The sequence below is a fragment of the Fragaria vesca genome, linkage group LG3, assembly GCF_000184155.1.
Source record: "Fragaria vesca subsp. vesca linkage group LG3, FraVesHawaii_1.0, whole genome shotgun sequence".
In the NCBI taxonomy this organism is placed as follows: Eukaryota; Viridiplantae; Streptophyta; class Magnoliopsida; order Rosales; family Rosaceae; genus Fragaria; species Fragaria vesca.
The window spans coordinates 6427582-6449249 of NC_020493.1; the positions used below are offsets into that span (position 1 = coordinate 6427582).

General features: G+C 40.3%; 2 pseudogenes across 1 annotated transcript in view; both read right to left on the minus strand.

The window, feature by feature from the left end:
• Positions 1-9529: 9529 nt before the first annotated feature.
• LOC101295792 lies at positions 9530-17938 on the minus strand (annotated as a pseudogene).
• A 1137-nt stretch (positions 17939-19075) lies between these two features.
• The window catches only part of LOC101296080, a 5664-nt pseudogene continuing 3071 nt past the window's right edge, over positions 19076-21668 (minus strand). Inside the window, exons 5-6 of the transcript XR_184364.1 lie at positions 21199-21593; positions 19076-19881 (exon numbers count right to left, since the gene is read on the minus strand). The product of XR_184364.1 is annotated as a receptor-like protein 12-like (transcript). The remainder of the gene's footprint in view (positions 19882-21198; positions 21594-21668) is intronic.

A 21668-nucleotide genomic window follows, 5' to 3' on the forward strand; every position in this document is an offset into this window, starting at 1 on the left:
CCTCGCCTGGACCTTGTCGTCGGAGGACCAGTACGGCGCCGCCACCTTCCAGAATCTCCGGAGCAGTAGAGATTGGAGGGTTCTGAGGTGAAGGAGTGTTGGGGTTGAATATATTGGGTTAGATGATAAGATGAGTTCTTTTCTGGGTTTCGAGGGATCTGGAGAGGGGGGTGGGGGGTAGGGAAGGGTGAGTCAACTCGGCGAGTCGGTGAACCTGATTTTACCTCTTTTACCTCCTATGACTTTTTCTATTTTTTTTTTAGTAAACTACAGTTTAGTTACTAATCAAATTTCAACTTGTAAATACATTCTTTACACAGTATCTTAAGGACAAATATTAACAAATTAGGACAAACCAATGTCATCATGTCATCTATCATTACCTATTTAACCCAAATACCCTTCTTCCCTATCCATAAAAATAGCTGAAAAAATCAAAATTCTCATCAATTCCCAAACCTAACGTGATCGACCGTCCCTCTAGTTTTCTCTCTTCTCTGTGACGAACAGTGTCGCCGGAGGAATTTCGTTGTTTTGCATACCGGAAAGCTCAATAGAGAGTCCGATCATCTATCTTCGTCACCATCAGTTCTCTTTTGGTTCGTAGAAGCAATCTATTATTCTTTGAGATAATCGAATTTTCAGGTTAGATTCTGGCTTATTCCTGTCCTTTTATGCTTTAATTTCATGTTTGATCGTAATTTGATGCTTGTGTTTTGTTTTGATCATCTAGTTTACATGATCTCTTATGGAATTCGTCTAGTTATTGTTTAATTTTGGTTCGTTTTGAATTTTGAACTACTTTTTGGTTGAAAATCATAATCGTAGCATAGCAGTAGCATGTTTATGATTATAGGTTAGAACAGTAGCATAATAACAGAGGAAGTATTAGTAGTTTGTTTTTGTAGTTTTTGACTATAAGGAACTACTGGCATAGTAGCATAGTAATAGCATAGTATCATATTGAAAGAACTAGTTTATGCTGAATTCATAATAGAGCAGTAGCATAACAGATTTTGCGTTTATGTATGTACTAACACAGTAGCATAACAGTAGCATACCATATATGTATTAACAGATTTTGGTTTGTGGATAAATTGTGGCATAACAGATGAACATAGTAGCATATATGTTTATTAACACAATAGCAGATATGTTTATTAACAGTTTCATAACAGATATGTTTCAGTTTTTGTATTGTAGATAAATTGTAGTATAACAATAGCAGGTTTTGGTTTTTTGTGCATATGTTATGTATTAACACTGTAGCACATACAACATATTGGTAGCTTTGTTAACAGATTTTCTAATCGTGTTATGTAGTATGACAAAGCCTATATATGGAAGATTTACTTATGGCACAGAGACCATTCTTTTACCATTGTGTTCAAGCACCACCTATGAAGAGTTGCTCGCGAAAGTTTCCTCAAGATTTCGGTATCTTGGTGGTCGATTTGTTTTTAGATATATATGCACTCACTGATTGTTCCAACTGTCATTTAGAATGTGATGATGGCATTTCTGTCATGTTGGATATCTTTCCTATGTTGAACTCTCCCTTTATAGATATACATGTTCTGGATATTGGATGTAGCTCTAAGAGCTGTATTGATGAGAAAATTCATGTTGCTGTGATGCCTGCTACTATTGTACCTAATGCTTTTGAGGATGTCCCTCTACATGTTGCTAAAGCTAATCTGAGTAGCGATGATTCAAACTACGAGAATGTTGATAATATGGTCATTGGAAATTTTGTTAGTAACAAGTCCAAGAGGAAGTATATGTCTAGTGAATGGAGCGAGTATATCAACAAAATTGGTCAAGTTTTTGTTGGTGTTGCCATAGAATTTCGGCAAAAGTTGTGCAAGTTTGCAATAGAGAAGGGTTTTCTATTTGATTATGCCAAAAACGACAACTTAAGGGTCAGTGCTACTTGTTCGAAAAAGGAATCTGAGAAGTGTGAATGGTACATTTATGCTTCCATAGAAAAGGCTAGCGGCTTCTTTGTTATTAGAAAGTCGGTGAATACTCATTCTTGTCTTGGTATCGTGAGGCATGAAAACCATAAGAAGCTAGGATCTAAAGTGATTTCCAGTATCATTGTTGATAAAGTGAAATCTGATCCTTTGATTAAGCCGACAAATATTGTTAAGAATTTTAAGGAAGAATATGGCTTGGTCATTCCATATTACATGACATATAGAGGAAAGGATTCTGCTAATGATCTTTTCAATGGTAGTGAAGCTCTTGGGTATGCTCTATTGCCTTGGTACATTGATGCATTGAAGAGAACTAACCCTGATTCATATTGCATTCTTGACTCTATTGAAGGTCGTTTTCGACGATTGTTCATTTGTTATGGTGCTTGCCTAAAGGGTTTCCAATATTGTCAACCGATGCTATTTATAGACGGGACTTTTATTAAAAACAAGTACAAGGGTGTCCTGTTAAGTGCTTGTGCTGAAACAGTGACTAAAGGTATGCAAATTTTTTCTGAAGTTTACTTTTGCTATTTCGATTTTGTCTAGGTAGTAGCAGCATTAGTATACCATGATTCATTGTGATTTTTTATTGTAAATTCATGTGGACTTCATACCATCAGCCTTTTTTCTTGTGATTTTCACCCGATTATGTTTTGCATATTGTTCCTATAGTCTAGTTGTATATCTTTATGTCAGTAGTAGTATCATTTTATAGCAAAAGCTGCTGTTAATTTTGATCCTATTTGTTATCTTATTTATATCCTATTTTTTGTTTTTGTTATTTCAGAAATATTCCAATTTGCCTTTGCGGTTGTTGACACTGAAACCAAAGAGAATTGGAACTGGTTTCTGGAGCATTTATGTAATACCCCGAAATTTTAATATTAGTTTCTAATATTATTTAATATTATTTTGGAAATTATTTAAGTAAGAGTTGTATGGATTTGTGGTTTAGTGAGTGGACTGGAAGTAGTTGAGTTTTTAGTTCCGTGAAAATGCTCTATTTTGAAGGGTTAAGAGTTGACTTTTTAATCTGTTGGGTTTCTCGGGAAACTTCCTTCACAAAATTTGTAGAGCACGACGATACGAGTTCGTAGACACGTGGCACGCGTAAAACGGACTTCATGTGGAAGTTATGGTCAGCGGAAGTTGTGGCTTTTCGGGAATATTTAGGTTAAATAGGAAATTTTCAGTTTGGGTCCTCAGTTTTTCAGAAACCAGATTTTCCTCCCTCTCCTTCTCTCTGTCCGACCCCGAGAGAATTCAAAGTCCTCCAACCGACCCGACCCTGACCCGGTGACCCGACCCGGCTTTTCCGGCCACCTCCGACCGACCTAAACGCCGGCACCGATCGGGTTCTCTTCCTCTCCTCCGTCTGAGCTGCCCTGCGGTGGTGACTTGCGCCGATTCGGTCCCGAAGTGGTGACCCGAAGCTCGGAATTTCGGGTTAGAGACCCGGTCAGGTTTCAGACCTCCGACGGCGGCGACAAGGCGGGAGACCGGTCGGGATAGAAGTTCCTTGGCGTCCTGGTTCGACTTCTGGTGGCCTTGGAGCGCGACTCACGGTGGAGAGTGGCGATGGTGGATTCCAAACTTTCCGACGCGTTTCCGGTGATTTCCGGCCGATTTCGGCCGAACTAGATAAACCCTCAGGTATGAAAGATGCTCCTCTCTCCTCAATCTACAAATTTGATGTTTAGAGGATGCCCAAATTCGGACGTTTCGTGGTGGCGCGTGGGGCCCACTCGCAGCCGCCTGTGGTGGTGCGTGGCCGCGCGTTCGGTAGTGTCTGGGGTGTTTTGTGGTGCTGGTTAGATAGTACTCTTCGATACGAGCGTGTTGATTTGTGGGTTGTAGGTTTTGGTTATCTTTATTGCATGCTAGGGTTTCCCCGTGGTGTTAAGTTTCGTTCGTTTCATTTTTTGAGTAATCCGAACATGAGAATCTGGTTAGTAGTTCTATAGGATGTGTAGGACGTTTCAGCGACCTTTTAGAGGTCAAGGAGGAGGATTTGTCTCGAGTGATAAGCTTGTGGATTAGGACTTGAGTTTCGGTTCGAGTCGGATAATGTTGTTTTCTTAGTTACTAAGGTTAACGTTTTGTTAATAGGTGACTTGTGGTGTGGTTTTGTGTGATATGCTTGTGTTGTGCGTGCGAAGACGCAGCTGGATTTGAGGTGAGTAACATCTCACTAAGGTCCACTTTCGGACCAATCATTTATAATTATTATGATGTTGATTTTGAAGATGATTATGTTGATGATTGTGATGTTGATTTTGATATGATGATAATTGTATGATGATGATGAGATTAATGATGATGATGAAAATGTTGATGATATGATGATTATGATGATAATTATTATGATGACGATGGTAATAGGTTTGATTGATGATTATGATGCTATTTTTAAATTGTGAGTAAATCTCACATGGGTTCTTAAGAAACCAAATTTATTTTATAATTTTGTTATGGTTAGATGTGAAGTTGTCCTTAAAGAAAAAATGATTTTTGTTTTAAAAATAAATGAGCTTGATCGTCAACGGCTCATGGGTAAGTGAAAATATGTTTTCTGGTAAAATAAAATCTTTCCAAAAGGACTTCCGATCATGTGATTTGTGATGCTGAAATATGGTTGTTGATATTTTTATTCTAGTGGGAATATCTATGTCTTTGTTATATAAATATATCTAGGTGGAAAGATATAATTTATGAAGTGCTCTTGTGTTGTTATTGATGATATTTTTATATTGTGAATTGTTGTTTAAATAGTCAAACCGGGTTCCGAGCCTTTAATCGGGTGATTGGTTACGGTTATGATATTATTATTTTATGATTTGATAAGTGTTATGACGTGAGAGTAATAGAATGTGTGTCTTAGTGGTGATGGTGTGCATTAGATTAGGAGCCTTCGTGGTGGACCGGGAACCAAGCCTTGGCCGGGTGATTGGTTACGGTCAGTATAGAGCTCTAGTCTGTCAGTCGGTACTTCATGGGGGATGACTACGTGTTGATGAACCCATGAGTACGCATTTGTTGGTTACTTATGGGGGATGACTAAGTGTTGGCGAACTCATAATTAAGAGTAGAGAAATGATTGTTTGAGGTTCTTATTTGTTGTCTTTTAAAATTCCTCGTTTTAAGTATTTCTTGAACTATGCCTTTTTCTAGGATTTCATTTTGATTTGTTTGATTGTGAATTGTTGCATTTCCTTTTAATTATTTGTTTCATTTATGATTTTGAGTGATTTTGAATTATTGTGTTTTTCTTAATTGTTCTTTTGATTTCTCTTGCTTTTAGGTGATTCCTGAACTAAGTTATTAATACAGGAATTACCAATTTTATTTATATGTGATGTTGGAATTGTTGAGTTAATATTTGGGAGTTACTCATACGAGCTTTTTAGCTTACCGGGTTTGTTGTTTACAACCCGGTGCACAAATTCATGGTGTAGGGGTTAGACCTGCAGGTGATGATCAGCAGGGTTGAGGCAGTGTCCTAGGAGCTGGGTTTTTGACGAGATACATTTATTTGTATTTTTATGGTAGTTGTTTTAAGCTCTTGGACTTTTGGAAGTTGATGTAATTAAGGAGAATAAATGTTTAACTCAGTTGTTGAGTTTGTTAACATCTACATTTCTAGTATCTGTTTTTAGTTTGATAGTTGTTGAGCAGGTTTTGGGGTATTTAGAATTTGAGTTTTATCATGCCCAAATTTTTGAAATTTTATCCTTCGAAAATTGGGGCGTGACAATTTAGCAATCATTCTAATGACTGACTATCGCAATATTGTGTTCATGTCAGACCGTGGACGTGGTCTTTTGGATGGTGTGAAAGAGGTTTTTCCAAATGCTCCCCACTCTTTCTGTATTAAGCATTTGAAGGACAACTTGAGTGGCAGGTATCCAATTCTTTTGGTTCTACTTATAGGAAACACATTGTCAAATTGTTTCAGAAATGTGCGTATGCTAGGACTGTGGACATCTTTAACGAAAAAATGGAAGAGTTTAAGAAAGAATGTCGTAATCTGGGTGAGTCCTTTCTTGAAAAGTTGGCATCAGAAAACTATGCTATTACTTGTTTCCCTGCCAAAAGATATGGCAAAATGAGTAACTCTTTGGCAGAGAGTAACAATAAGATGCTCATTGATGAGAGATGCATGCCGCTGCCCTAGTTGCTTAAAGGCATTTGTGTCAAGACTATGAATAAGTTTCATGAAAGGAAGGTCGAATCTTCTACTTGGAGGTCTGTGCTGTGTCCTAAGCTTGAGAAAAAGCTGTCGAAAAGGTTGGAAACTGGGAGAAACTGGAGAGTCAGTCAGTCTAGCGTTGATGTTTTTGAAGTGTGCACAGAGGATAGCAATGACATGGTGAACTTGGTTGAGATGGAGTGTTCATGTGGTTGGTGGCAATTTCGGTGCTTCCCTTGTTCTCATGCAGTTCAAGTGATGCAGAAGGCAAATCGCCTACCTTACCATTACATTGAAGATTACTGGAAGACTTCATTTTATAGAAGTGCACATGACCAAGCTATTATTCCAGTCCTGGATCGTTATAAGCCTAATCCCAACAGTTTTGGTGATTTTGCTTTGCAGCCTCCCATTACTCAAAAACCTCCCAGAAGACCAAAGACAAGGAGGATTAGGTCTTTTGGTGAAGAGGCCATACCAATGCAATGCCAACGCTGTCATCAACTTGCCCACCACAACAGCAGGTCATGCACTACAGCTATATGAGCAGTAGCATATGTAGGGAAACCGATTATGTTAGGAAAAAATTGGTCATGGATCAATGTTTTTAAGAAGTAGCACATTTTGACAGTAGCAAATTTGACTTTAGAAGATGTTATTGCTTTGCTAGCAAATTACAGATTTTCAGATTTTACAGGAAAATGTTTGAATTTCAGCTACTTGATATTCTTTGCTAGCAGCTATATCGTACTTCTATTTTTTTAATTTTTTTTTCGTTTTGAGGTCAGTAGCAGGGTATTCGCGGTGCAGCGGCACGCTGCTTTACTCATGTACTATATTTTTCATGAATTTAGTTTGATTTTGCCTCTTCTTTTTTGTGCCAAATCCCCTTGCTTTTTCATAGAAAGAGGCTGTGCACAGTTAGCGAGTCTTTGGCTCTCCTGAGAATGATTACCAATTACCAATTTAGCAAAGTAGTTTTTTGGCTTTATTTTTGTAATGCATATTGGCTCTAAAACCTATCAGCAAAACTTCCAGCAACCAAACACAACATTAATGCCTGTTATTTGCACAAAACATTCAATTATGATATACCAAGAGCTACATGATGCAAGCCAACCTGTACAAACTCCCAACTTAGTAGCATACTGAAAAGAACTAGTTCAAGTTGAATTCATAATAAACTGTATCAGAGTAGTAGCATGGTTTTACAGTTCATCCAAACAAGGTTATGAAGCAATGCTTAAACGAAAACCTAGACCGCTATCTATCCTAATACAGTAGCAGCATTTTCATTTTCCATTCCTTGGTTTTTTTGAGAGTCTCTGCACCTCGTAATCTTCCATTTTCTTCTCTTTTCGGTCCCTCCTTCCTTTGATCCTCTTGACTATTGAACGCGTCCTTGGAGAAGTAGCAGGTTGAGCTTCATTTTCAACTTTGCCCTTTTCTGTAGCCTTTGCTGTGGCAGTTTCAGCTACTTTGTCATCTTTTGCAGCTGCACCCTTCTCAGCTTCTTATGCAGTTGCACATTCTGAGCAAGAACCACATTTGGAACGACAAATTTCCTTCTAAGCAATAAAATTGCATATTCATTAGACAAATCAAACTATGTCTCAAAATTTTAAATTCTCAATGAACACATAACAACAAAGTAAATCAAGACAAAGGAAATCACCTCAGTAGCAACCTTAGCCACACTCTCTTCAACTTCTAGATCGACAATTTTTTCACTCCCAGCTCCACCTTTTTCACCCTCAGTGTCTTTCTCACTCCTAGCACCCTCTAAACCCTTTTGCAGTAGCCATAGTTGTCTGCACTTTATCCTTAACTTTTTAATATGTTCTTCCTTCTTCTTCAGCTTTGCCTTCAATTGCTTGTATTTTTTGGTCACTTCTTCTTTTTCTATAGCCGTTCTATGTAATCAGAATTCCTCTTGCAGGAGGCGCAGGTATCTATTGCAGACCCATTCTGCTGGTGCTCCACAGTGTTAACGTCTTTGTCTTCACTGCTTTGATACTCAATTCCGTTATATATCAGGGCCTCCTTTTCCATTTGCTTTACCCACTGTTCAAGTTCTTTCGGAGTACTCACTTTGTTATGTTTCATTGTCTTCGAAAATACCTCAGTTTCTCCATCCCTATCCTGATTGAAAAACTCAGGATTCTTTCTGTCTCTGCGGCATTTTGTTCATAGATTGCATCCTCAAACTCATCTACATTTCCTTCAGCTCCTTCTCCATTCTCAAAGTTCAATTCAACCATTTCCTTACCCTTTCCATCTACTTTGGCATGTTGATTCTCTATTTCCTCTGTTTACCCAATCTTCTAATGCCAAGTATTTAGGTTCCTCTTGAACTTGTTCAGCAGCACCCTCTTGAACTTATTCAGTAGCTATCTCCATAAATTGGTCGGCAGCATCCTCTTGAACTTGTTCAGCAGCACCCTCTTGAACTTGTTCAATAGCTATCTCCATAAATTGGTCGGCAGCATCCTCTTGAACTTCTTCAGCAGCATCCTTCTTTTTGTTTTTGTTTGATTTCTTTGCAGTGACTTTGGCTTTCTTTTTTATCTTGTTTCTTCTCACCGCAACACCTACTTTCTCTTTCTTAGCTTCCATCTTTCTTTTCTTGGTTAAATCTTCAACTGAGGGTCCTCGAAGTCATCATCACTGTTTTCTTTGGTTGCATAAATGTTTCTTCTTTTTCCTACAACTGCATTATCAATATGCAATTCAATTTTAGTCAATTTAGTTAATAAGATATTGCACAGTAGCAAAAGATACATAAGCACATTTACAGTAACATATTCTTACTTCTATTTCTTCAACTTTCATTTTCTCTAGTTTTTTGGTGAATTATGGTAGATTCCATTTTGCGCACCCTGGCATCATTTCTTCTCTGCCGTCAATCTCTATAAGTAATGCACTTCTCTCGCATATCCAGTACTAAAACAAAACCAAACAGATATAAGTAACACACAGAAAAACAAAAAATGAATTGCATAGTAGTAGTAGCAGTAGTGAAGTTACCGGAATTAGTGTCGTACACCCACTTATTTGAGTTGCTTGTCCATTTTTGGCAATATTCAAACAGAAAAGAAGGTAGTCTCTCACACCTTTCGCCCAGTTATACTTGTTCATGGTTTCCATATCCTCTATGCACTTAACGAAGCTCCATCCTAATTTCGATCCAGCGCTTGCAAACAGTTGCGTGATGAATAGATGTAGTATCATTAATATTTCAATATTCTCTATCCGTTCCGGAGATTCGTCATTGTCTAGCTCAGCATCAATACAACTCATTTTCTTTGCTCTTTCAATCCTTTTTTCTTCGGCAAAAAACCTTTGAACAATAGGATTATCAGTTGGCTTCCTTGAACCATCTTTTGGGTTTGGCACTGTGAGGCCTGCCCATAGGCAATCCCAAAATGTAATGCACATCAGACACTGATATTTCAGCCAAATGTTTCCCAAACCTGAACTTCTTCAGAGACGTGTCATAGCATTGAACTATTCTATGCACATCTTTATCCGACTTTTCAGCTGTGGCCTTTTTCATCAATCCCTTATCATATAGTGCAATCAGGTTCCAAAATGGCGTCTTCCTCAACACTTCTCTCAATAGCATTCTTTCTTTGGTTTTCAGCTTCCCATATATCTTAAAAACCAGGTCTTGGAAAGCAGTCATATTGCACTTGTATTGGCTATTTGATTGTTCTTTTTCAAAACGTGCTGGAGCTTTGATTCTCTTTAGTCCTTTTTGCAACTGCAGACAGTAGCATATTCATATTCTCACATTCCAAAACACACAAACATTCCAAGTAAATGCAGTAGTTGAAATTAAATCAACAAATTGCACAATTCATAACAACAAACACTTGCTCAAACAGTAGCATAGTAGTAGCATAGAACTAATATGTGTAGCCTGGACTCGATCCAGAAAGCCAGAACTAGTTGCATAGAAATAAATCATACAGTAGGTAATAAATATATCCTTCGTCAAGCATGGTTGCATTTGATCACGCCCCTACTACATGAACATATCATAATAGATAATATCATCTAAAGAACTTGGTCACTAGATCTCATGTTACTCATTTGCACAAGTTGCTTGCACTTGTTCTCCAAGTTTCAAGCCATAACAACAAAAGAACTTATGACTTCTGTGCCTCAAAACTCACAGACTCACAACCACCAGTCTCCAAAACTATTCACACACACAACACCACAACAAGTCTTGAGGCTACATGAGTCCACAAAATTATGAAGACATGCATAGACTCATGAAGAACAAAGTAGAAGAAACAACATATTCCAAGTTTCGACACTATAAACAACATCAATAGTATAATTACAACCAATTTTCAGACAGTAGCATTTTGCACCTGCAGACAGTAGCACATTTATATTCTCACATTCTCAAATTCAAAACACACAAACATTCCAAGTTAATGCAGTAGCAACTACAAATTAAATGCACATTCATACATAATTACCTTGTTGTTTTTGTCCATATCCTTGTGTACGAAAGCTGCTATTGTCCTGTAAAATGTGAAAATCACACCAATAGAGCATGCTTCCCCACCTTCAACACAATTACATTCATAAAATCATTAGAGCCTGCTACTTCCATAAATCAAATTGTACTGCTACTTCCATAAAACGAAAGATGCTACTGATTTTCTCCCAATCAAAGCAAAATTAGAGGAATCGTTTCGATATTGAAGGAAACAAGGTTACTGCTACTGGTTTTCTCCCAAAAACGAAACCAAAGACCAAAAACGAACCAGAACAGTAGCAGAGAGAGAAAGAAGAGCAGTAGCATCACTTACCAGAGGATGAAGGCGAGAAAACTCTAGGTGCGGTGAGAGGAGACGGAAGAAAGGAGACGCTGTGTTTGCTACTGAACCAGAATTAGGAATTTCGGTGAGAGGAGAAGGCGAGAAAAGAAATTGAACCAGAACTGTAACAGAGAGAGAAAAAGAGCAATAGCATCACTTACCAGAGGAATTGCAGAGAGAGGATAAAGAAGATGAAGGCGAGAAAACCCTAGGCGCGGTGAGAGGAGACGGAAGGAAGGAGACGCTGCGTTTGCTACTAAACCAGAATTGGGATTTTCGGATCCTTTATGCGTAGTGGCATCTATGTAATTAAAAAAAACGCTACGGTTTTTAGGTCATTTGCAAACGCGTTTGTGGATCAGGCCTGGTGCCATGGACTATGGGCCCGAGGCTCATGTAATCTGTTAGAAAATTATTGGAAATGGGATTTTTGTGATTCTAAATTTGGTCATGTGCTACTCTGTAATTTCTTTTATATTTTATCGAACGTTTGTCTTGTATGACTGGGATTACATGTATTATGGACCCAAAAATGAATGGTTGAGATTGATTCTTACTAATAAAATATTCGTCAATGAATATTAACCGTGGGCAACCGAATCCGTTTCGGGATTCATAATAGCAGATTAGCAGGCTAGCAGCTATCTCATCATGCATACAATGTTTTTCTTTTTTAACAAGGAATTAAGAATGGCTTAAACACAACATGTTTTTCTTTAATGATAAAAAAAAAAAAAGATAAACTTGATGAAGTGAAATAGGTTTAAGAATAGAGAATCGTGAAAGATGTGTGTATTATTCATTGATAAGACCCCTTTATATAGGGAATTACACAATACCAATAAGGTAAGGATATGAATACATAGATCTAGTCAAACTACATATCCTAATGGCATAAGGCCAAGGCACACATAAAGAATATCCTAGAACACTCCCCCTTGTACCGCGTGCTGATATGCCAATGGTGCTGATCTGTTGCCTCGTCAAAAACCTAGTCAAGTCACAAAAACCTTGTGGGAGAAAACTGAACCTTGATCGTAGGAGAAAAAGAGTACAACGTACCAGCCTACTTCATTGAGATGATACTCCCCCTGATGTGAACATTATACAGAGAGACTTGATAGCCGACGCATGCCTATACTTTTCACATGTTTCTCAAAAGTAGACTTAGGTAAGGACTTAGTAAATAAGTCTGCTGTGTTTCCTTATGAAGTAATCTGATTCACTTGAATGCTAAGGAACGCCTGTTGCTGTTGGTTGTAGAAGAACTTAGGTGAAATGTGCTTTGTATTATCACCCTTGATGTAACCTAACTTCATTTGCTCAATACAAGTTGCATTGTCCTCATAAATGCATGTAGGTTTATCAGTTGTAGAATTTAATCCACTAGTCCCTCTAATGTGTTTAATGATTGACCTTAACCAAACACATTCCCGAACAGCTTCATGCAAAGCTATAATCTCTGCATGATTTGAAGATGTCGCCACTAGAGTCTGCTTTGTAGACCTCCAAGATATCGCCGTATTCCCAATGGTGAATACATAACCAATTTGAGAACGTCCTTTATGAGGACCGGATAAATATCCGGCATCGGTGAAACCCACCAATGTATTATTTGGTGTCTCGGCATAGGACAAGGCGGCGGTGGCGTGCTCGGCATTGGACCCGTGTCCAGCAGCCGTGCCGACGGCGTCCATGGCGGCGATCCGGTCCCTTGGTGGATCGGTGCCGTGTCTTCCATGAGCCATAGGACCATCTTCTATCCTTGAATTAGTGTAGGGAAAGAACAGTCCCAAGTCAATGGTACCCTTAAGGTATCGAAAGATGTTCTTGACACCGATCCAATGACGTTGGGTTGGCACTGAGCTAAATCTAGCTAACAAGTTGACTGAGAATGCAATGTCTGGTCGAGTGCATTGAGCTAAGTACAATAACGCGCCTATTTCACTAAGGTATGGAACCTCTGCGCCCAAGACCTCTTCGTTGTCCTCTTTCGGACGGAATGGATCCTTAGATATATTCAGACTTCGACCAATCATGGGAGTGCTAACAGGGTGCATCTTGTCCATATTAAATCGCCTGAGCATCTTTTGGACATATGTAGACTGGTGGATAAGAATTCCACAAACTCGGTGCTCTAGTTCAAGACCTAAGCAAAATTGAGTCTTCCTAAGATCTTTCATCTCAAACTCGGATTTCAGATAAGCCGCGGTCTCTTTGATTTCATCAAGAGTACCGATAACATTTATGTCATCGACATAGACGGCCACTATTGCAAATCCGGAACTTGTCATCTTTATGAACACGCACGGGCATAGTTCATCGTTCTTATATCCCTCCCTAATCAAGTAGTCACTTAGACGAGTATACCACATTCGTCCAGATTGCTTTAATCCGTAAAGTGAGCGTTGCAACCTTATAGCATACGCACTCCGTGGTTTAGAGTCACTTGATTTAGGAAACGTAATGCCATCAGGCACTTTCATATATATCTCTGAATCTAGATCCCCATAGAGATATGCCGTAACCACATCCATGAGCTGCATGTCAAGTTTTTCGGACACTACCAACTGACTAAGTAGCGGAAAGTTATGACGTCCATGACCGGAGAGTAAGTCTCTTCGTAATCAATCCCAGGGCGTTGTGAGAAACCTTGCGCCACAAGGTGGGCCTTATACCGAAGTACCTCATTCTTCTCATTACGCTTTCTAACAAAGACCCATTTATGTCCAACAGGCTTTACACTCGGCGGAGTTAGCACTACTGGGCCGAAGACCTGTCTCTTTGATAGAGAGTCTAATTCTGCCTGGATTGCAACTTTCCATTTAGGCCAATCTGCTCTGCTTTGGCATTCTGCAACAGAGCGTGGTTCGATGTCATCGTGCTCAATGATTTCATGAGCCACGAAATAAGCAAATATATCATCGACACGGGTTGATGACCGGTTCATCAATTCATAAGTGTTATCATAACACATGGAGATCTCTATGTTCTCTGATGTTGACATTGACCCTGAGGCGTCCCTCATGGATTCTAACATCAATTCGTGGACATAACTGTAATAAAAGATGATCTCGTGAGAAGGATTCTCAACATCGATGATCAAAGGATTGACTCGTGCCTTGTCGGTCCGTTTCTTTCTCGGACGTGTGTCAACCGAACCAGGTGGCCTCCCCCTTTTCCTTTGGGGAGCCACGGCCTCCATCCCCCCACCATGGGTGGCGCCGGCGCCGGCGGCAATACTCAGCCCAGGGATGGCCGTGCCCTTTCTAGGGACTTCGAACCTAGCAGGAACATTTGCAGCTGGTATATCTGATCTTGTCACTTTCGCAATCTCGGAGAAAGAGTCAAGCATCGTATCTGCTACTTTCTGAAGTTCGAGAATACGTTTCACTTCACTTTCAGTTTGTGAGGTGCGGGGATCATAATGAGACAAAGTGGGGACAAACCACGACAATTCCTGTCGTTCCACATGAACACGTTTGTTCGTATCTCCCCCTAACGACGGGAAGAATGTCTCATCAAAGTGACAATCCGCAAACCGTGCGGTAAAGAGATCACCTGTTAATGGCTCAAGGTATCTGATAATCGTTGAAGATTCATAACCAACGTAGATACCTAATCGTCTCTGAGGACCCATCTTAGAACGCAGTGGAGGCGTAATTGGCACATAAACCGAACAACCGAAAATGCGTAGATGCGAAATGTCAGGCTCATATCCAGTGACCAACTGGTATGCACTAAATGGTTGCTTAGCAGTGGGTCTGAAACGAATAAGTAAGGCTGCATGCAATATTGCATAGCCCCATGACGCAATAGGGAGGTTGGTGCGCATTACCAACGCTCAAGCAATGAGCTGAAGCCGCTTAATTGTAGCTTCGGCGAGACCGTTTTGCGTGTGAACATGAGGTACGAGATGTTCAACCTCAATCCCGATAGACATGCAATAGTCATCAAAAGTCTTTGATGTAAATTCTTCAGCGTTATCCAGTCGAATTGACTTAATTAGATAATCCGGGTGGTGAGCCCGAAGTTTAATAATCTGTGCTAGGAGTTTTGAAAATGCAGCATTATGTGTGGACAAGAGCGCAACATGAGTCCAACGCGTTGAAGCATCCACCAGGACCATAAAGTATCGAAATGGTCCACATTCAGGATGGATAGGTCCACAAATATCACCTTGGATACGATGTAAAAATTGAATGTTCTCGGTATTATCTTTAGCGTAAGACGGTCTCGATACTACTTTCGCTAAAGAGCAAGCTTTGCAAAACGAACGATGAGAGTTGGAAAGAGTCAACGACACATCAAGGGAAGAACGGCGCGCCTCAATTGCTTGAGGGGTCGACCGAGTGGCAGCCAGGAAGTTGGTGCCTAGCCCGGGAGACGTCAAAGTCCCCTTTGGGCCGTGATGGCCATTTGTGGCGTCACCATTATGATGCAAAGATCCCAAATGTTTTCGTTTTGATCTAAAGAAGGGATGTCCATGAGAATTATGCAGAATTCGGATCATCATGTCCCTTCCGGGATGACCAAGTCGATCATGCCAAAGCTTGTATGAGTCAGAGTCCCAAAGATCCTGTTTGGCGACTACATGGGATTCAATAATCCAAATCGTAGTAAGGTAAAGACCACTAGATTGACTCATAAGTTTCTCCAATATACGTTTACGTCCGTAATCATGAGAAGTAATACATAAGAACTCAGTTCCATCTTCACAATGAGTTTCCAAGTGAAAGCCATTAGCGCGAATGTCCTTAAAGCTCAACAAGGTTCGGTGCCCTTTTGGGGCATAGAGAGCGTCCGTTACATGGATCATAGTGCCATGAGGCAGAAAAAAACGAGCGGTTCCACGCCCGAGGATCACAGGAGAAGATCCAATCATTGTCGTCACAGATGATTTACATGGCACTAACTCAATAAATAGTTACCGGTTCCTTAGAATGGTGTGGGTTGAACCATTATCTGCGAGGCACTCGATCTCTCCAAGAGACATACCTACAAAATAGAGTAGATATATGAGTAAATAGGTCAATATCGAGCCATTTAGAAGGATTGAAAAAGCTAAAAGTAGCAACAATCCCGAGAGTGCTGAAAATTTTTCGCGCAGAATGACCTTTGCGCACTAAAACAGTCATAACTCCTTCGTTAAAATAGATATGGACAAACCCCGCAAAATGTTCTGAAAACTAGACTCGTAGAGCTTTCCAATGATATAAAGCTCACTGTCTAGTTCGTCCGGAGCTGCTCACAAAGCTCAAACGAAGTGACTGTCCAGGGAGGACAGATTACTGTTTTTTGCAGATTTGGCATTAGCGAAGCTTTTGAAGCTTGCCGGTGGCATGGAGGCGTATGCTCGGCCACAGGGACGTGTTGATGATCAAATCCTGGTCCTGAGAACCTAGAGGATTCGATGATGGTCCGGTTGTGCCAAGTCTTTAACGTCTTTTACAAGACGGCAATTGGAGTAATAGCGTAAAGGGAATCCAAAATCAAAAGCTTTCGGTAGCTCCAAATTAAGTATGACCAGACATGTCCGTGGAGGGTTGGTAGTGCGAGACACACTTAAACCACTAGCTCCTTAATTTCGGACAATTCTAAGACATCATACTAACTTGGATGAGCCTAGTTGAACAATTGATGATGGAAAATCCGCTATAGGGGAAAAGACTTGAACCGAAAAACACGTTAGTAACCCTCCTTGAGAGTCACGGCGTTGATGCCATGTAGATGTAAATCAATTCGAACCAAATAGAGACAAGAAGAACCAAAATGAAAACTTTCATTAATGCGCTGAAAAGAGTACATAAGGGTCTCAAAAAAAAAATTAGAGAAGAAAACTAAGCATGGCATGCTAACGATGCCTTATTACATCATGACTTGTAAAAGAGAAAACAATCTTAGCCGGTGACATCAAAGTCAGGGGCATGTAAGTCAGAACATTGTCCATTGGGGTCTGCGACCTTGAAGGTAACATTATGTTCAACTCCATTGTTTTCAATGGAATTGACTTCCATCAATTCCTTGTATTTCTTGTATGCGGCAACAACATTTGCAGAAGCGCAACAGCTTTTATACTAGTGGTCCTTGGACCCACATCTGTTGCATTGACCGTCAAAGGCAGAAGAAGAGCGAACTTGCTGCTTCCGAGGAGGAGCGGCACCGGTGTCTCGACGCCAAGTGTTGGTTCGGCCACTAAAGCCACTACCTTGTCCCCGAGAATCAGAGGCACGGTGGTACTGAGTCCCACGTGCATAAGGTTCATTCCGATGTTGATCCTTGCGTTTCGGAGCTTTCTGACTCCGCTTGCTGTTGTAATTAGATTCCGGAATTTTTCGAGTGCCTACAAGATGCAAATTATGCTGATCATTGATCATGTTATTCTTTTCTTCCATAAGGAGTTGCGTCATTAAGCCGCTAAATGTAGTAATCCTCTTATTTGTGAACTCAAGCCGATATTGGTTCATAAGGATCTTAGCAGCTGAAGGGAAGGTCGAGAAAGTTTTTTCGATCATGTCGGCATCACTTTTCTCGACTCCACATGAGCTCAGTTGAGCTTGTAGGCAAAGCATATCCCTGTTAAAGTCATCAACCTTCTTGTAATCCAAAAGTCGGATTTCATCCCAGCGAGCAATTAGTTCTGGGAGCAAGGTCGAGTGAATGTTGCTGAAGCGTTCGGCAAGGGCATCCCACAGATCTTTTGGATCGTGCTTTGATTGATACTGTCTGCGCAGTGTGGGATCGATATGCTTACGAAGGAACATGAGCGCCAGAGATTTAGTTCTCTTATGAGGCGGTTCCTGAGCTGGATCGGGGAAGATGGTCTCGGTCAGATCCTTAGCGATGAAGGTCTGCTCTATGTCCGAGACCCAGCGATGGTACTCGGTACCATGGGCGTCAAGGACGTCGAATTCAATGCCTCTGTCCATCTGCATACAAGAGAGAACAAGTCGTATTAGTTTTCTGTTAGAGACCCTAAAAAGGATACTCAAATACGATGCTTTTGGTTTGTCTCTCTAGGGTTGATCAAACACAACCCTAAACGTCCGGAGTCGATCAAACACGACCCGGAAAACTTGTGTGAAGGTGATCAAACACACCTTCAAAATAGCAATAACCAAAGTTGATCAAACACAACTTTGGACCCGGGGAGGACAACCGGGATTTGTAAACCTGCAAATACACCGACCCAAGCATGGAATGGAGTAGAAGAAGAGGAGAAAGCACTTTATCTCCCCCGAGGTTATTAAACTTTGAAGAGTTTTAGGGTTGTAAAGAAAACATACCGTAAAACTTGAATGCTTGATCGAATGAGAGAGAAAGCAGTGGAGCGGACGACCGGGAAGCGGCAGTCGGAGGGCGACGGCGGCGGTGGCAGCAGCGGTGGCGGCCGAAGCAGGGCCGAAAGTCTTCGGCTTTGGTTTTAGGGTTTGGAAAAAATATTAGCTCAAGGGTTGAGTAAAGGGCTAATAACGTGATGAAGTGAAATAGGTTTAAGAATAGAGAATCGTGAAAGATGTGTGTATTATTCATTGATAAGAGCCCTTTATATAGGGAATTACACAATACCAATAAGGTAAGGATATGAATACATAGATCTAGTCAAACTACATATCCTAATGGCATAAGACCAAGGCACACATAAAGAATATCCTAGAACAAAACCAAAATATAAACCAAAAAAAAAAAAAATGAAAACAAACTATAAAACACGTATAAATACTCAAGCACAATATAAAATTTTTGGATTAAATACTCGAGCACAATATAAAATTTTTGGATTGACCGCAAAAGATCAAATACTCAAATCAATAGATTTTCCAGTCTTTTTACAAATTTCAAATGCATCGAACTTGGATACACACTTTCAACAAGGTATTAGATCCAACATCAAACTTGCTTGAATCACCTAAAACATGATACAAGCTTAACTATTTATTACATGACAATACAAACAAAACTTATATATAGTCTTATACTAATCTCACAACAATAGACAGAATTCAAAATCTAAAGACACCAGCAAACCCAGGAAAAATACTGACCGTACTCTTCACCACAGCCCCAACACCAAACCAAAGGACAGTCACATGAAAAGCACCCGAACCAAAAAAGAATGAAAATATGTACCCCCCAAAAGTGCATTTTATTCTTTGATTTTCTTATCTTATCAAGTCTTCCTTTGCCAACGAGCCATTCTCACTGCGATGGCCAATTCTGTCCTCTCTTGTATGTTATCAAAGAAACGGAAATAGGCATACCTCCATGATTTCTTCATAACCAATGAGCCACAAACACTCCAAAACCCTATGATGAAGCCGAGTGCACCGCTAACATACATACCAAACTTCCGATTCTCATCATCATCATCATCATTATGATCATCATCGTCAGGTTCAGCTGGTGCGGGTGCGGCGTCTCCCGGGCAGAGAGTTGAAAGAGGAACCCCACACAAGGATGGATTGCTCTCGTAAATGGATGAATCATTGAGTGTTTGAAGTTGGTTACCTGAAGGAATTCTTCCGGACAAGTTGTTGTCAGACAAGTTCAAGTGAGACAAAGAGGTTAATGAAGAGAGACTGTGTGGAATATGTCCGGAGAGGTGATTGTGCGAGAGATCAAGAGTTTCAAGCCATCTCAACTTTCCAATCTTTAAGGGAATGTTTCCGGTTAGATGATTACGGACAAGTTCAATGTCCCCAAGGCAATGAGGCTGCTTATACCTTCAGGGATTTCGCTATCTAAGTGATTTGATGAGAAATCAATGGTATTCACCAAAGGCAGAGTCTTGTTATACACCAGTTCTTGTCCCTTCAATGTCAAGGTGGTAGCCTCATGATAATCAGAAAAAGAGGAGGGAGAGCTGCTTAGCCTCATGAATGGACCCATTCATAAGATTCCACCAGCAAAAAGGCACCCAAGTAGTACAGAAACTGCTTCATGAACTGCTCTTGGTCCTAAACTCCTTAACTTCACGCCATCACGCAACATTTCATCAAAACAAAAAATCAGTAAAAAGTTTCCTACTTGATCACAATTTCACAGCAATAGAGAAAGAGAGAGGGAGTGACTGGCGAGGGCATTGTAGAAGTCACGGCCGAGGAAATTGAAGCCGACGCTGATTCCGGTGGTGGCGAGAGTGAGAAGGAACACTCCGCCGAGCTGCATCCTCGCCTGGACTTTGTCATCGGAGGACCAGTACGGCGCCGCCACCTTCCAGAATCTCCGGAGCAGTAGAGATTGGAGGGTTATGCGGTGAAGGAGTGTTGGGGTTGAATATCTTGGGTTAGATGATAAGATGAGTTCTTTTCTGGGTTTCGAGGGATCTGGAGAGAGGGGGTGGTTGGTAGGGGAGGGTGAGTCAACTCGGCGAGTCGGTGAACGTGAATTTACCTCTTTTACCTCCATGACTTTTTCTATTTTTTTTATTCAACGTCTGTCTTGTACGGCTGGGATTACATGTATTATATATGGACTCATAAATGAATGGCTGAGACTGATTCTTACTAATAAAATATTCGTAAGTGAATATTAACCGTGGGAACCGAATCCGTTTCGGGATTCATAATAGCAGATTAGCAGGCTAGCAGCTATCTCACCATGCATACAATGTTTTTCTTTTTTAACAAGGAATTAAGAATGCTTGAACACAACATGTTTTTCTTTAATGATGAAACAAAATATGAAAAAAACTATAAAACACGTACAAATACTCGAGCACAATATATAAATTTTTGGATTGACCGAATAAGATCAAATACTCAAATCAATAGATTTTCCAAGTCGTTTTACAAGTTTCAAATGCATCGAACTTGGATACACACTTTCAATAAGGTATTAGATCCAACATAAAACTTGCTTGAATCATCTAAAACATGATACATGTTTAACTATTTATTACTTTATTACATGGCAATACAAACCAAACTTATATATAGTCTAATACTAATCTCACAACAATAGACAGAATTCAAAGACACCAGCAAACCCAGGAAAAATACTGGCCGTACTCTTCATCACAGCCCCAGCACCAAAGGGCAGTCACATGAAAAGCACCCGAACCAAAAGAGAATGAAACAATGTACCCCTCTTATCTTATCAAGTCTTCCTTTGCCAACGAGCCACTCTCACTGCGATGACCAATTCTGCTCTCTCTTGTATTTTGTCGAAGAATCGGAAATAGGCATACCTCCATGATTTCTTCATAACCAATGTGCCACAAACACTCCAAAACCCTATGATGAAGCCGAGCGCACCGCTAACATACATACCAAACTTCCGATTCTCATCATCATCATCATCATCATCATTATGATCATCATCGTCAGAGTCAGCTGGTGCAAGTGCGGCGTCTCCCGGGCAGAGAGTTGAAAGAGGAACCCCACACAAGGATGGATTGCTCTCGTAAATGGATGAATCATTGAGTGTTTGAAGTTGGTTACCTGAAGGAATTCTTCCGGACAAGTTGTTGTGAGACAAGTCCAAGTGAGACAAAGAGGTTAATGAAGAGACACTGTGTGGAATATGTCCGGAGAGGTGATTGTGCGAGAGATCAAGAGTTTCTAGCCATCGCAAGTTTCCAATCTTTAAGGGAATGTTTCCGGTTAGATGATTTCTGGACAAGTTCAACGTCCCCAAGGCAATAAGGCTGCTTATACC